Source organism: Microcaecilia unicolor, chromosome 3 (genome assembly GCF_901765095.1).
Source record: "Microcaecilia unicolor chromosome 3, aMicUni1.1, whole genome shotgun sequence".
NCBI classification, from domain to species: domain Eukaryota; kingdom Metazoa; phylum Chordata; class Amphibia; order Gymnophiona; family Siphonopidae; genus Microcaecilia; species Microcaecilia unicolor.
This window is the reverse complement of record NC_044033.1, coordinates 276,386,160-276,404,067: the sequence shown is the minus strand read 5'-3', so window position 1 is coordinate 276,404,067 and position 17,908 is coordinate 276,386,160. Positions and strand designations below refer to the sequence as shown.

Genomic DNA, 17,908 nt, shown 5'->3' with positions numbered 1-17,908 from the left:
ATGAGGCTTCTGCTCCCACTCTCCAGCAGGCCTCACTGGCCTGTATTCTCTGAACAGGACTCCAAACAATCTCTTCCCAGCATCCTGAGCAATCCAACCTCAAGCTCCTGGGCCCCTTTCTCACTCAGGGTGAGCTGGTTCTCAGTATGCAAATTGTATGCAAATTAGCATGTTATCCTTTCACACTCAGGGTGACCTGGTTCTCCAGAGGCAAAATTAAACAGGTCTTGCCAACAGCATATTCAGGCAATTCTTTATTCCAGCCCCTGGGCACAGTTCTTCTAGCTTAAATACTTTATACATTTACATATCTTCACACTGAGCCTCCCCACACAGATTCCTGGGCTCAGCACTAACTTCAATACTTTGGAGACTTCTAACCCCAGGCTTTGCAGCCTGCTTCTTAGTACTGGGACACACAGCCCTACTTCTTCTTTGGACACCCAGTCCTTCCTTCCTTGGACACCCAGGCCTTTCTTTCTTTAGACTCACAGTCCCTCTATGTACTGAGGCTACACAGTCCAACACTAATGCTTTAGGGACTTCTTACCCCAGCCTGTTTTTCTTCCTTGAGCACACAGTCCACCACAAGTCCATAGGGTTTAGCCAGTTCTTTCCAGGGGGATTCTCTTTCTTCAGCTACCAGCTCTCTTCTTTTTCTTTCACATCTCAGGTGGGGTATAAAGTGGTTAATTAGCTACACAGGACCCAGCCCATAACCTCCTACACCTGTGGACCTCCCAGGGCTCTCCCCTGTCCTAGCGACCTCCACCTATTCTCCTAGCGCCCTCTAGTGGCCTACCCCGGACATCCTGGACATTTTTAGGGGATCATCGCCATCTAGTGGCCTGCCCCGGCTAGGACAGCCTCTTATTTATCACAACATGCACAGATGTGCATTTTCAAAGGTATACACATGTATGCAGTCAGCCCCATGCCAAGCAATATCATTGTTCATTCTTTGTAAAATTACACCCATACACATGTTCTGTGAACCATTTTATGTATGCCTGTTAATATGTATAAGACACTACCTTTAACACATTACTCAGGTTCCAGGCAATTTTAAAGGTAAACACAGCACAGTTTAGATTATGGCCGAACTCCTTCGGGTTAACTTTTATATGGATTCTCATCCTTGATCTCTATGTAAACTCTGATCATACTTACTTTGCCACGACGATGTCACATCAACCAGCTCCAACGGGCTATTCCTTTCCAATTCCTGTCTACTGGAGCCGAAGAACTTGGGATAAATCTCCCTTCTGTTACCCTACTTCCTGAAAGATTCATCTTAATCCCACCTCACCAGCCCCTTGACGTTTGATCTCATGTGGCTCCCAATCTTCTGGGAAGATGGACCCTTTTTTATCAGGTATCCCATCTAGCAATATACGCTGTCCAATACAATTAAGACTATTAAACGTCTGGTCTCTACATGCAAAAAACGCACATATCTATGATCTCTTTTCTATTCAGAAACTTGATATCCTATCTATTACAGAAACCTGGTTACACGATGGAGAAGAAGCCTTCCTTTTCCATTCTTTTCCTGCAGGACAGCCTTCCATTCTGCTAGAACTTCCAAAAGAGGAGGAGGGGTAACGGTCTGTCTTCTCTCCTTTTATTCTGCTACCAAACTTCCCTCCACAGACTTTCTCTGTCCTGAATTATTGGTAATTAATATTACAGTTCCCACATGGTCTGTTACCTCCCCTTTCCCCTCCCTCTCCCCCCCAGATATGGGATAGCTTTTTCCAAATGTTGGCAGATGTCTCTAAACAGTTATCAAATCTTCTTATTGTAGGAGATTTTAACATCCATGTAGATGTTAAGTCTTCTTCTAAATCGTTAACTTTTATATTTTTCCTCTCAGATATTCACCTTTTGCCATTAGTAACTGGACCAACCCATATTGCTGGCCATTCTTTAGATCTTATTCTTCTTCATGAGGATCTCAAAAGTAACATTTTTTGCACTCCTATCACTTCTGTTCCACTACCTTAGACAGACCACTTCCTCTTAACTACATCCTTTATGTTTCCTGTGGTCAATAAATCGACTCAACTTAAATCACTTCCGTACTCATAGGACCCCACTTTTCAAAATGATTGGGGGTGCTGAAGTTTTTTTTTTTTTTTTTTTACAGGTGGTGCACTTCCCCCCCCTCCCTAGTACCTTAACATCCTGTCTGCTGCAGTCTTCACCTGGGCAGTGGCAGCGCCACTCAAAGGCTGCCTGCAACCTGCACCAGATCTTCTTCCCTGAACAGTCCCGCCCCTCAGTTCCCCTGTACTGTGGAAATATAAGGAGATGCAAATTTCAAAAACTGATATATTTCAATCACTATACTATAGGTTAACAAATACAAATAAAACAAAAAATGGAAAATATCATTTTATTGGACTAACTACATTTTTCAATTAGCTTTCAGAGGCCAAAACCTCTTTCCTCAGGTCAGGACAGTATACTGCTGTTAAGGTATTCTGTTCTGACATGGGAAAGGAGGGTTTGGTCTCCAAACATTAGTCAAAAATGTATTAAAATTAGTCCAATAAAGATATTACCTTATTTCCATTTTCATGTTTTTATTAACACAGCTACCACACTACTTTATACTAAAACTAAAAATAAAATTCATTTTTTCCTACCTTTGTTGTCTAGCCGTTTACTGTTTCTAATTGTGTTAGTCTCAGTCTCTTGTTTCTTCTTTCCTCGATCGTAACTCTCCCCCCTTTCCATCCAGCATCTGCCCCCTCTCTGCCCCCTTTCCATCCGGCATCTGCCCCCTCTCTTCCCCCTTTCCATCCAGCATCTGCCCCCTCTCTTCCCCCTTTCCATCCAGCGTTTATTTTCTCCATCATGTGTAGTTTTTCTCATCTTTTCCCTTTCCCTCATCTCCTTCCTCTTTCTTCCCTCCCCTCCATCCATATGCATCTCCTTCCTCTGTCTCCGTCCCTCCATCCATGTCCAGCATTTCTCCTCTCCCCTCCATGTGAATCTACTTCCTCTGTCTTTCCTCCACTCCATATCCAGTCCAGCATTTTCCCTTTCTCCCCTGCCCTCCATCCATGTGCATCTCCTTTCCGTCATCCATGTGCATCTCCTTCCTGTCTTCCCTCTCCTCCATACATGTCCAGCATTTCTCCTGCCCTCCCCTCCCCTCCATCCATGTACAGCAACTCTCCTCTCTCCCCTGCCCTCTCCTCCATCCATATCCAGCAATTCTCCTCTCACCCCTGCCCTCTCCTCCATGTCCAGCGATTTCTTCTCTCTCCCCTGCCCTCCCCTCCATCCATCCATGTCCAGCAGGTCCTCCCCTTCTCCATATGGTATCTGTCAGTGTCTCCACTGGTTTTGTCCCTTTACAATGGAAGAAAGCTATAGTCAAACCAATAATTAAGAACAACTTTGGAGATCCCTTAGATCAATAAATATTGTCCCATCTCCAACCTCTGCATAGTCTCCAAAATTATTGAAAAGATTTCTTATGACCAATTTTCTGCCGTTACTGAACAAGTTCAAGCCTTACACCCAAGACAAACTGGATTTCACACTCATCATAGCACAGAAACAACTGTAACAGCATTACTTTAAGAACTTAACTCGATCTTGGAGAGAGGTGAGGTTGCTCTCCTGGGTTCACTAGAGTTATCGGCTGCATTTGATCTTATTGATCACCAACTTCTTCTAGCTTGTCTTCAAAGTATTGGATTAACTGGTCTCACTCTTTCATGGTTTACCTCATTTTTATCCAGTCGTACATATTCTGTCTACCATCAGGTTAAATGTTCTGATGAGATCCCGGTTTGTTGTGGAGTGCCACAGGGATCAATTATATCACCTAGTTGCAATTCAACATCTTCCTTAGTACTCTGGCCTTACTACTACAAGATCATAATGTCAATTTTTTCATTTACGCTGATGATTTCCTAAATATCCCACATCTCCTTTAGCCCCTAATCTGAAACCATTTCAAGAAGCACTACAGCTTCTTTCGCAGTGGTTGACAGCCAACAAAATGGTTCTAAATCCTTCAAAAGCAATTGCTTGTTGGGTATCTGGCTCTCTGACTTCTCTTACTATTCCACTTCTCTTACTAGATTTTCTGATTACCGCAGGGTTTTTTTTCCGTTATTTGAGCATCATTATTGACTTAGAACTCTCTTTTGAAAAAGGTTTCAATTGGTTACGTTGGATCCGGTCTGTAAGATTCTGTTTAGACTTGCTTCTGTTTATACCCTCCTCCATGCCTTTGTACTTTTACTCATCGACTATTGTAATACCGATTGACTGCTGAACCCCCTACATACGATAGATCGAATTCCTGTCAAAATATTTTTGTTGCCTATTCTGTCTTATTCTTTATAATACACAGTTTGCACCATTGTGCATCAGAGAAAATCTGTGGAATAAAGTCAAGTTTACTAAGCAACTGGGTAGACCACTGCTGGCTCCAGCAATTAACTCCTAATTACCATCACTCTACCACAAGTCCCACAACATATCCTATTATGGCCGATATTAGATCATGGTTTTTCTACTGAATGATAATACTGTGGATAACGGGGTTACAAGCAGCCTGAATCAACAAATGGAACAAAATCCCCGTACTTATTACAGCACGATGACGCCCACCTCACCAATTGGAAAGACCAAGCTGTAAAAATCAAAACAAACCAGAGATCAACACACTAACCAATACCAAAAAGATAAGCACAAATAACAATTGCAATGGCCACAATATCAAAAAGATAGAACACACAGACATTTACAGACTGTTTATACCAACATCTACATATCTGCCTGTTTCCTAGATGACTTGACACTACATCTCAACTACATGCTTGGCACTGGCAAGTTCCCTGTCAGCCATGGTAACATCCTACTTACCCCGGTACCCAAAGACACCAAGAAAAAGAGCAGTGATCTGTCCAACTATCGACCAATAGCATCCATTCCCCTTTTTGCGAAACTCGTGGAGAGCTTGGTGAGTAAACAACTTAGTGAGCACCTGGACAAGTTTAATATTCTGCATACCTTGCAATCGGGATTTCGGCCGCTCCACAGTACTGAGACAGTACTTGTCACTCTCCTATCCAACTTCAAGAGGGAGATAGCTGTAGGGAAGAGCATTTTGCTCTTGCAGTTCGACATGTCCAGTGCCTTTGACATGGTGCACCATGGCATCCTGCTGTGGCTCCTAGACTACTTTGGTGCCAGTGGAAACGTACTAGCCTGGCTGAGAGGTTTTCTCACATCTAGATCTTACCAAGTACATGCCAACTCCAACTTATCATCTCCTTGGAAAGCAGACTGTGGAGTGCCACAGGGCTCCCCACTATCACCAACCCTCTTCAACATGATGTTGATTCCTCTGGCAGCAGCTCTCTCCAAACTGGGACTTAACCCATTTATCTATGCTGATGATATCACTATCTTCATCCCTTTTGAGAAAGACCTAAGTGAAATAACCAGCAGGATTCGGCAAGGCTTTAACACCATGCTCGACTGGGCCAACTCATTTTGATTCAAATTCAATGCCGAGAAAACACATTGCTTGATTCTCTCCTCTCCCTATAACAAACACAGGTCTCCTACATTGATAACTCCTGAGCTCGTCCTGCCAATCTTGGAGTCCCTAAAAATCTTGGGAGTCATGGTTGACAGATCTTTGACACTGGAGCAGCATGTGAACTCTACAGTCAAGCAAATGTTCTTCTCTCTTTGGAGGCTTAAGCGTATCCAGCCTTATTTCCCTAGAGAGGTATTCCGCACATTGGTCCAGTCTCTAGTTATAAGCAGTCTTGATTACTGCAACAGTATCTACGGGGGATGCACAAACATGCTCCTAAAAAAATTGCAAACTGCTCAGAATACAGCAGCCCAACTCATCTTCGGTAAATCGAGATTTGAAAGTTCGAGACCGCTGCGTGAGAGGTTGCACTGGCTTCCTGTGAAGGACCGCATCACTTTCAAGATCTGCGCTTTGGTGCACAAAATCATCTATGGAGAAGCCCCTGCTTACATGGACACTCTTATTAACCTGCCGCCCAGGAACTCCCGAAGGTCAGCTCGCTCATACCTCAATCTCTACTACCCAGCTTTTAGTGGCTTCAAATATAAGTCCGTCTATGCTTCCTCTTTCTCTTACCTCAGCACTCAATTGTGGAACGGGCTGTCTCAAGAGGTCAAACTCACTCCAGATCACCCAACCTTCAAGAAGCGACTCAAGACTTTCCTTTTGGGCTGAGCATACGCTGTGAGCCGTCTGGCGCCACATCCTTTTCATCCACGACTATCTCAGCGATAAATTATCACCTCCCCTCTCTCCCTTTCCCTCCTCTGTTATTTCTCTTTCCTTGTATACTGTATTTTGTACTATTGTTTGCTTAATAGACTATTGTACGCCACATTGAGCCTGCCCATGGGCGGGAATATTGTGGGATATAAATGCCATAAATAAATAAATAAAATAAATAAATATGTACCCATTCCTATAGGTTACACAAAATGCAAGATCAGTGGTTAACAAGTCAACTATAATTTACCACCGAAACCACTGCCGAATCCATGACACCTCAACTTGAAATGGCCTCAATCAGAATCCACAGCAAAACCCTTCGCGATCATTTGAATTGTGTCCTGTTTTACAGACCTCCAGATAATTGGAACGAAGGCCAGACTAACTTCATGGACTTCATTTCAAACACATGTGTAACCAATTCCAATGTGCTAGTAATAGGAGACATCAACCTTCACTTAGAAGACCCAAACTCAATCAGAGCACAAGAATGTAAGGAATTCCTCCAATTATGGGATCTCAAATGGCCACAAATGCAAGCAACCCACGTCAAAGGGCACACACTTGATCTCATCTCACACAAACTTTCAACAGACCAGAACTTAATAATAACAGATATTAAATGGACAGAAACTCCCTGGACTGATCACTACAAACTAAACTTATCCCTACACTGGCGGAAGAAGGGAGTACACCAAATACAAGACCACACATCCTACAGAACAAGAGGTCAAGTAGACACGAAAACATTCTGGAAACAGATATATAACAGTGAATGGACAGCACAAACAGACTCCATACACTACCTCATGGAATGGGATAAAAGATGCAAATGCATACTAGATGAAATAGCACCCTTAAGAACAAGATCTTCACGTAAGCATAACTCGATACCATGGTTCAACTATGAACTGAAAAAGCTAAAAACACAATCCAGAAAACTCGAACGAGCCTAGAAAAAAACCAAAAGATAAACACACACTCAACACGTGGAAACAATCACAAAGAAAGTACAAATACGCTGTAGGACAGACCAAAAGATCATACTATAAAACTAAAATAGGGACAGATTACAAAGAGACGAAGAAATTATACCAACATGAACAAATTCCTAGACACCAACCTGGTCACTACATCAAATACAGACATCCCATCTGCAGATGAACTTGCTAAGTATTTCAATGAAAAAATTGTAAACCTATGCAACACGCTACCTCAGGACAACAGTGACATCGAAAACTTCCTTAACGAGTTGGACCCAACCACTGGAGAATACCCAGCTGACCGAACCTGGTTAAATTTTGCCCTCCTTACCGTCGATACAGTTGCATGGGCGATCAGCAGGTTCTCCAACACTCACTGTAAACTAGATAGCTGCCCCAACTACCTAATGAAATCCACCCCTGATCGCTTCATAGTAGACCTCACATCCCACCTAAATTACATGCTACAGCAAGGTCTCTTCCCTAAGGAAAATGGCAATATCCTACTCGCCCTGATACCAAAAGACACCAAGAAAAAAAAATTGAAATCACTAACTACCGTCCAGTAGCATCCATCCCGTTATCAGTCAAACTGATGGAAAGCATGGTAGCCAAACAACTTACAGATTATATATATTTAAATCTGTTTATTAAAATTGTCCATTTATAATGAATAGTCAACAGCAGAACATAGGAGAACGTAATACATAAGGCGTATTGCATTACAGAATAATATCTCAAAGGGCCTTGTTTCTTATAGCCCGACTTCGAGAGTCATCGTCTCTGTTAAAAACATATTTATGATACGGCCTTGCATTGAAATCTTGTCAAACTTTTACGCTCAGCTAGCAAAAATATTGTAATGTTTTTGCCTAACATTGCTTGCTGACAAATATAGGCACCTTCTGTCTTCCGTTTGATCAAGTTATGATACAGCAAACTGTTATAAACATCATAATGTCTCAACTCACATGTCAATACAACCATTAACTTTATTTCTTTCTTACCTCCTCCCCTCCTTTTCCCCAGACTTAAAGATTATATAAACAAATTCTCAATATTACACGAATCACAGTCAGGGTTTCGCCCCCTCCACAGCACAGAAACAGTACTACTCACTCTCCTAGCCAAATTCAAGCAGGAAATAGCAATAGTCAAAAATATTCTTCTCCAATTCGACATGTCTAGTGCATTCGACATGGTAAACCACAATATATTAATAAGAGTACTAGATAAGTTTGGGATTGGTGGAAACATACATAACTGGATCAAGGGTTTCCTAACCACAAGAACATACCAAGTAAAATCAAACTCAAACATATCATCACCATGGAAAGCAGACTGCGGAGTACCACAAGGATCACCACTATCACCAATCCTTTTCAACCTAATGATGACCCCACTAGCCAAGTCCTTATCCAACCAAGGCCTTAACCCCTTCATCTATGCAGACGATGTCACAATATACATTTCTTACAAATCTAAACTGACAGAAATCACTAACGAAATCAAGATCAGCTTGAACATCATGGACTCTTGGGCAATTGCATTTCAACTAAAACTCAACAAAGAAAAAACACACTGTCTTATCCTCTCATCCCAACACAGCCCTCCCTATGTCAGACAGCCTGAAAATCCTCGGCATTACATTGGACCGCAACCTAACACTAGAGAGCCAAGTGATATCCACAACAAAGAAAATGTTCCACTCAATGTGGAAACTCAAACGCGTGAAACAATTCTTCCCGAGGGAAACATTTTGCAACCTGGTACAATCAATGGTACTAAGCCATTTAGACTACTGCAATGGAATTTATGTGGGATGCAAAGAGCAAACATTAAAGAAGCTTCAGACCGCTCAAAACACGGCAACTAGACTTATCTTTGGAAAAACGCGATTTGAAAGCGCAAAACCCCTCCGCGAAAAACTGCACTGGCTCCCAATCAAAGAACGCATTGCTTTCAAAATCTGCAATCTGGTTCACAAAATTATCTACGGTGAAGCCCCGGGATACATGATAGACCTGATTGACCTACCAACTAGAAACACATCCGAATCAACATGAACGTACATAAGTACATAAGTACATAAGTAATGCCATACTGGGAAAAGACCAAGGGTCCATTGAGCCCAGCATCCTGTCCACGACAGCGGCCAATCCAGGCCAAGGGCACCTGGCAAGCTTCCCAAACGTACAAACATTCTATACATGTTATTCCTGGAATTTTGGATTTTTCCAAGTCCGTTTAATAGCGGTTTATGGACTTGTCCTTTAGGAAACCGTCCAACCCCTTTTTAAACTCTGCAAAGCTAACCGCCTTCACCACTTTCTCCGGCAACGAATTCCAGAGTTTAATTACACGTTGGGTGAAGAAAAATTTTCTCCGATTTGTTTTAAATTTACTACACTGTAGTTTCATCGCATGCCCCCTAGTCCTAGTATTTTTGGAAAGCGTGAACAGAAGCTTCACATCCACCTGTTCCACTCCACTCATTATTTTATATACCTCTATCATGTCTCCCCTGAGCCGTCTCTTCTCCAAGCTGTATAGCCCTAGCCTCCTTAGTCTTTCTTCATAGGGAAGTCGTCCCATCCCCGCTATCATTTTAGTCGCCCTTCTCTGCACCTTTTCCAATTCTACTATATCTTTCTTGAGATGCGGCGACCAGAATTGAACACAATACTCAAGGTGCGGTCGCACCATGGAGCGATACAACGGCATTATAACATCCTCACACCTGTTTTCCATACCTTTCCTAATAATACCCAACATTCTATTCGTTTTCTTAGCCGCAGCAGCACACTGAGCAGAAGGTTTCAGTGTGTTATCGACGACGACAACCAGATCCCTTTCTTGGTCCGTAACTCCTAACGTGGAACCTTGCATGACGTAGCTTTAATTCGGGTTCTTTTTTCCTACATGCATCACCTTGCACTTGCTCACATTAAACATCATCTGCCATTTAGCCGCCCAGTCTCCCAGTCTCGTAAGGTCCTCTTGTAATTTTTCACAATCCTGTCGTGATTTAACGACTTTGAATAACTTTGTGTCATCAGCAAATTTAATTACCTCGCTAGTTGCTCCCATCTCTAAATCATTTATAAATATATTAAAAAGCAGCGGTCCTAGCACGGGCCCCTGAGGAACCCCACTAACTACCCTTCTCCATTGTGAATACTGCCCATTTAACCCCACTCTCTGTTTCCTATCCTTCAACCAGTTTTTAATCCACAATAGGACATTTCCTCCTATCCCATGACCCTCCAATTTCCTCTGTAGCCTTTCATATGAGGTACCTTGTCAAACGCCTTTTGAAAATCCAGATACACAATATCAACCGACTCCCCTTTGTCCACATGTTTGTTCACTCCTTCAAAGAATTGAAGTAAATTGGTCAGGCAAGATTTCCCCACACAAAAGCCATGCTGACTCGGTCTCAGTAATCCATGTCCTCGGATGTGCTCTGTAATTTTGTTTTTAATAATAGCCTCTACCATTTTCCCAGGCACCGACGTCAGACTCACCGGTCTATAATTTCCCGGATCTCCCCTGGAGCCTTTTTTAAAAATGGGCGTTACATTGGCCACCCTCCAATCTTCCGGTACCACGCTCGATTTTAAGGATAAGTTGCATATCACTAGCAGTAGCTCCCAAGCTCATTTTTCAGTTCTATCAGTACTCTAGGATGAACGTACCTAAATCTGCACTACCCAAGCTGCAAAGGACTCAAATACAAATCAACTTACGCATCCAGTTTCTCCTACATAAGCACACAGCTGTGGAACGCATTACCAAAAGCCTTGAAAACTACGTACAACCACCTAAACTTCCGGAAAAAACTAAAAACTAACCTGTTTAAAAAGGCATACCCTACCAATCCAACATAAATGCCTTATCTCTGCAACACAACAAAACTAAAGTACGTAACGGACATAACACAACTCTTCTGTTGTACAATTCCCTAATGTGGCTGTGCCACATGAACTTTATCTTACCACAATATCACTTTGTATTTGTTTACACCGGAGTCTGCAAACGCCTCTCCTGTACTATGTAAGCCACATTAAGCCTACAAATAGGTGGGAATATGTGAGATATAAATAAATAATTAGAGACTAGATTGAAACTGAGCAATTAGGTATACTTTTCATAACAGAAACGTGGTTACAAATGCGAGACAGCCCAGTACTGCTTGACTTATGCCTGCCGGGATATAAAATAACACATATCAACAGAACTAAAAAGAAGGGAGGTGGGATTGCCTTAATATGCAAATCCTTCTGTACAGTAGAAGCCATAGCTGAACATGTATCCCTTCGACTGAAATCATGGCATGCGAAATTCCCAGACTCAACATTAACTGATATTATGTGGTATACTTTTCTACCGCCCACGTGGAAGATGGTCCAACGCCCAAGACGACTTCATGGACTTCATATCAAACATTATGCACAAACTTCTCGAATGTTCTTCTACTAGGTGATAACAGTCTACACCTAGGCAAGCAACATGACGCCAACACCAGGCTTCTAACAAACTTCCTGAACAGCACCGTCACCTCATGTCATGTAAAAGGTCACCAATTAGACATACTAGCTTACAGACTCTTAGCCAATAACAACCATATAATAGAGAATCATAACTGGGCAGAGGTGCCATGGTCAGTCCATAACAAATTCACCTTCACATTTCAATGGAAAGAGAACGGTAAAAACAGAGAACCATGGGCGTAGCTACGGGTGGGCCTGGGTGGGCCCAGGCCCACCCAATTTCAGCTCTGGCCCGCCCACTCCCATTGCTCCCATTGCCGGCCACTGCTGCTTTTCCTGTTGAGCAGCAGGGCCGGCACTACAAAAAGAAAAAGCGCTCAGCTGACTGCTGAGCGCCGGCGCCAACGTTAACAACGAGAAAAAATGTAAAAAAAAAAAAGCGCGGCACCATAGGCAGCCTCGAAGCATTGGCTGCTGGCTCTGCAGGCTCCTCCCGTCTCTTACGTCACTGCCCCTGGAGCGAAGCAGGGGCATTGACGTAAGAGACGGGAGGAGCCTGCAGAGCCAGCAGCCAATGCTTCGAGGCTGCTTGCGGTGCCGCGCTTTTTTTTTTTAAACATTTTTTTCTCGTCTTTAGCGTTGGTGGCGGCGCTCAGCTCAATCAGCTGAGCGCTTCTTCTTTTTGTAGCTGGGGCTGGCGGGCCTGAATCAGGTGGACCTGAATCAGGAGAGGGAAAATGGATGGCAGGATGGGGACTGGGGAGAAAGAGGGAAAACGGAAGGATGGGGAGAGAAAGAGGGAAAACGGATGGCAGGATGGAGACTGGGGAGAAAGAGGGAAAATGGAAGGATGGGGAGAGAAAGAGGGAAAATGGAAGGATGGGGAGAGAAAGAGGGAAAACGGATGGCAGGATGGGAACTGGGGAGAAAGAGGGAAAACGGAAGGATGGGGAGAGAAAGAGGGAAAACAGATAGGAGGATGGCAGAGAAAGAGGGAAAACGGAAGGATGGGGAGAGAAAGAGGGAAAACAGATAGGAGGATGGCAGAGAAAGAGGGAAAATGGAAGGATGGGGAGAGAAAGAGGGAAAACAGGAGGATGGCAGAGAAAGAGGGAAAACGGAAGGATGGGGAGAGAAAGAGGGAAAACAGGAGGATGGCAGAGAAAGGGAAAACGGAAGGATGGGGAGAGAAAGAGGGAAAACAGACTGAAGGATGGCAGAGAAAGAGGGAAAACAGATGGAAGGATGTTAAAGAGAGGGAAAACAGACGGAAGGATGGCAGAGAAAGAGGGAAAACGGAAGGATGGGGAGAGAAAGAGGGAAAACGGATGGCAGGATGGGGACTGGGGAGAAAGAGGGAAAACAGAAGGATGGGGAGAGAAAGAGGGAAAACGGATGGCAGGATGGGGACTGGAGAGAAAGAGGGAAAACAGAAGGATGGGGAGAGAGAGAGGGAAAACAGGAGGATGGCAGAGAAAAAGGGAAAACGGAAGGATGGGGAGAGAAAGAGGGAAAACAGATAGGAGGATGGCAGAGAAAGAGGGAAAACGGAAGGATCGGGAGAGAAAGAGGGAAAACAGACTGAAGGATGGCAGAGAAAGAGGGAAAACAGAAGGATGGGGAGAGAAAGAGGGAAAACGGATGGCAGGATGGGGACGGGAGAAAGAGGGAAAACAGAAGGATGGGGAGAGAAAACAGATAGGAGGATGGCAGAGAAAGAGGGAAAACGGAAGGATGGGGAGAGAAAGAGGGAAAACAGATAGAAGGATGGCAGAGAAAGAGGGAAAACAGATGGAAGGATGGCAGAGAAAGAGGGAAAACGGAAGGATGGGGAGAGAAAGAGGGAATACAGATGGAAGGATGGCAGAGAAAGAGGGAAAACAGAAGGATGGGGAGAGAAAGGGAAAACAGACGGAAGGATGGGGAGAGAAAGAGGGAAAACAGATGGAAGGATGGCAGAGAAAGAGGGAAAACGGATGGAAGGATGGCAGAGAGAGAGGGAAAACGGATGGATAAGGAGAGAGACACTGGATGGAAGGATGGGGAGAGAAAGAGGGGAGATGGATGAAAGGATGCAGAGAGAAAGGGGCGAGACTGGAAGGATGTGGAGAGAGAAGGGACACTGAACAGAAAAGGGTAGAGAGATAGACACTGGTTAGAAGGAGGGAGAGAGAGACATTAGATGGAAGGATCAGGAGAGAGGGTAGATGGGTGGAAGTATGGGGAGAGAAAGAGGGAAGACGCTGGATGGAAGGGTAGGGAGAAAGAGGTGACACTGGATGGAAGGATGCAGAAAGAAAGAGGGGAGACTACTGGAAGGATGGGGAGAGAGAGGGGAGACACTGGAAGGATGGGGAGAGAAAGAAGAGAGCTGCTGGATGGAAAAGGAGAGTAGTGAAAGACTGGAGAATAAGAGGAAGGGACATGGGGAGAACAAGGGTGAGAAAAAGATGAAAAGCCATAAGTAGATGAAGGAAATTAAAGAATGGATAGTAAGAATGAATTAAATCTGGACAGAGAGAGAGAGGCAGAAAAATATTGAAGAAAGCAAAGAAAAAGGAGAGAAAAATGACAAATGGCCAGGAAACCCTGGCAGAAGAGTTAAGCGAAAACGAAGGAAAGCAGAATCTAGAGACTGGGAGCAACACAATGAGAAAAAGTAAATGGCCATACAACAAAGGTAAAGAAAATAATTGTATTTTTAATTTAGGATAAAGTAATATGGTGTTAATAAAGTTTCAGAGACCATTACTTCCTTCCTTAGGTCAGGAGAGGATACCGTAACAGCATTATACTGACCTGAGCCAGGAGGTTTTGGCCTCTGAAAGCTCACTGAAAAGGATGTTAGGCTATTAAATAAATTGTCTGAAATCTGATGCACTGAAAAGCAGCACTTTACCCTGTGTGACAAATGTATCTGAGTGTGACTACATTTTGCTGGGGGAGGGGGGTAGAGAGAAAATTTGTGCCCACCCACTTTGGGTTCAGGCCCACCCAAAATTGGCAGTCTGGCTACGCCACTGCAGAGAACCAAGGACACAACACAGAGGAAAAGTGGACAACCATAGCTTCTGGTCAACAGCGATGAATGACTAAACAAACATAATATCCACTAGCATTCACTTCATGAGAAACTGGGTCGAACAAGTGGAAACACACTAAACAAAATTCAACACTCAAAGTAAAAACTAAGAGGAAACGACAACCGCACCCCTGGTTCAACAAGGAACTATTAGAGGTGAAAAAACTGTGCAGGAAACTGGAAAGAAAGTGGTCCAAAAACAAATTAGGTCCTAAGAAACAAGATGGCAAGCGATCTGCAAAATCCAACGTGGAGACAAAGCAGATCAATCAGATCAATCAGTGATATGGTTCAAAACTTTATTTTCAGAGATTCGCCCGACACAGATTGTGTTTCGCCCACAAGGGCTGCGTCAGGGGCTCTACAAAAGCAAATCAAATACAATTAAAAACATATATATTTGTATAATACTATATCATAAAACGTTAATAATCAAAAAGAAACCATATCAGATATAAAATCAATCAAACACTTGGAGAAATCAAATATCGTCGAGGAAATAAACATAAATACCTGCATAAACCTATGTTTACAAACATACAAATTTGAGTAACACAAATAAGACATAATCATAAATTCTCTGTTATGCATATGATAATTATCTGAAATAGAGATAACTGATTTAGATAGCATAAGAACAATAGTCCAAACAATAATTAGCATAATAAAATATCATTTATACTTACATATATAAAGAATCAGACTCAACAATTATAGCAAAATACCTCATACAATTTTATCACTCAATAAAACTCATAAAAAGAATTATATGGCAATATATATTTATAATACATTTAAAATGTCAGTTATATATATATACAGTGGTGGAAATAAGTATTTGATCCCTTGCTGATTTTGTAAGTTTGCCCACTGACAAAGACATGAGCAGCCCATAATTGAAGGGTAGGTTATTGGTAACAGTGAGAGATAGCACATCACAAATTAAATCCGGAAAATCACATTGTGGAAAGTATATGAATTTATTTGCATTCTGCAGAGGGAAATAAGTATTTGATCCCCCACCAACCAGTAAGAGATCTGGCCCCTACAGACCAGGTAGATGCTCCAAATCAACTCGTTACCTGCATGACAGACAGCTGTCGGCAATGGTCACCTGTATGAAAGACACCTGTCCACAGACTCAGTGAATCAGTCAGACTCTAACCTCTACAAAATGGCCAAGAGCAAGGAGCTGTCTAAGGATGTCAGGGACAAGATCACACACCTGCACAAGGCTGGAATGGGCTACAAAACCATCAGTAAGACGCTGGGCGAGAAGGAGACAACTGTTGGTGCCATAGTAAGAAAATGGAAGAAGTACAAAATGACTGTCAATCAACAAAGATCTGGGGCTCCACGCAAAATCTCACCTCGTGGGGTATCCTTGATCATGAGGAAGGTTAGAAATCAGCCTACAACTACAAGGGGGGAACTTGTCAATGATCTCAAGGCAGCTGGGACCACTGTCACCACGAAAACCATTGGTAACACATTACGACATAACGGATTGCAATCCTGCAGTGCCCGCAAGGTCCCCCTGCTCCGGAAGGCACATGTGACGGCCCGTCTGAAGTTTGCCAGTGAACACCTGGATGATGCCGAGAGTGATTGGGAGAAGGTGCTGTGGTCAGATGAGACAAAAATTGAGCTCTTTGGCATGAACTCAACTCGCCGTGTTTGGAGGAAGAGAAATGCTGCCTATGACCCAAAGAACACCGTCCCCACTGTCAAGCATGGAGGTGGAAATGTTATGTTTTGGGGGTGTTTCTCTGCTAAGGGCACAGGACTACTTCACCGCATCAATGGGAGAATGGATGGGGCCATGTACCGTACAATTCTGAGTGACAACCTCCTTCCCTCCACCAGGGCCTTAAAAATGGGTCGTGGCTGGGTCTTCCAGCACGACAATGACCCAAAACATACAGCCAAGGCAACAAAGGAGTGGCTTAGGAAGAAGCACATTAGGGTCATGGAGTGGCCTAGCCAGTCACCAGACCTTAATCCCATTGAAAACTTATGGAGGGAGCTGAAGCTGCGAGTTGCCAAGCGACAGCCCAGAACTCTTAATGATTTAGAGATGATCTGCAAAGAGGAGTGGACCAAAATTCCTCCTGACATGTGTGCAAACCTCATCATCAACTACAGAAGACGTCTGACCGCTGTGCTTGCCAACAAGGGTTTTGCCACCAAGTATTAGGTCTTGTTTGCCAGAGGGATTAAATACTTATTTCCCTCTGCAGAATGCAAATAAATTCATATACTTTCCACAATGTGATTTTCCGGATTTAATTTGTGATGTGCTATCTCTCACTGTTACCAATAACCTACCCTTCAATTATGGGCTGCTCATGTCTTTGTCAGTGGGCAAACTTACAAAATCAGCAAGGGATCAAATACTTATTTCCACCACTGTATATATATATATATATATATATATATATATTATATACAAAAAGGTAAAATAGAATATTAAAAGGACCAAAATAAATCATATGATTCAACAAGACAACGGCCACACAGAAAAGATTCTATGGCAATACATATTTAAAATGTCATTTGTTATCAGTTATCTCTTTCAGAAAGGAATGGCATATATGTTGGATGAATACCTTAATAGGAGAAATCTATTACTATAATGTTACTTGAAAACATACATAATCAAAATAATAAAAACATAGGTAACTCACAATAGTCCAAGCAGGACATGAGATTGAAACGTAAAAAAAACAGCAGGGTGCTTCCTCAGTCAAGGTGAGGACACTGCAAACAAATTGCGAAAAGTAAGAAAAAAGAAGAAGGAAAAACTTTCCATATGCTACTTGGAGACTTTAAAAAATGTATATATATATTTTACATAAGTACATAAGTAGTGCCATACTGGGAAAGACCAAAGGTCCATCTAGCCCAGCATCCTGTCACCGACAGTGGCCAATCCAGGTCAAGGGCACCTGGCATGCTCCCCAAACGTAAAAACATTCCAGACAAGTTATACCTAAAAATGCGGAATTTTTCCAATTCCATTTAATAGCGGTCTATGGACTTGTCC

At 42.9% G+C, this 17,908-nt stretch overlaps 1 protein-coding gene across 1 annotated transcript in view; it reads left to right on the top strand.

Annotated features, from left to right (window-relative positions):
• The window catches only part of MAP3K4 (mitogen-activated protein kinase kinase kinase 4), a 540,168-nt gene that overhangs the window by 424,089 nt on the left and 98,171 nt on the right, over positions 1-17,908 (top strand).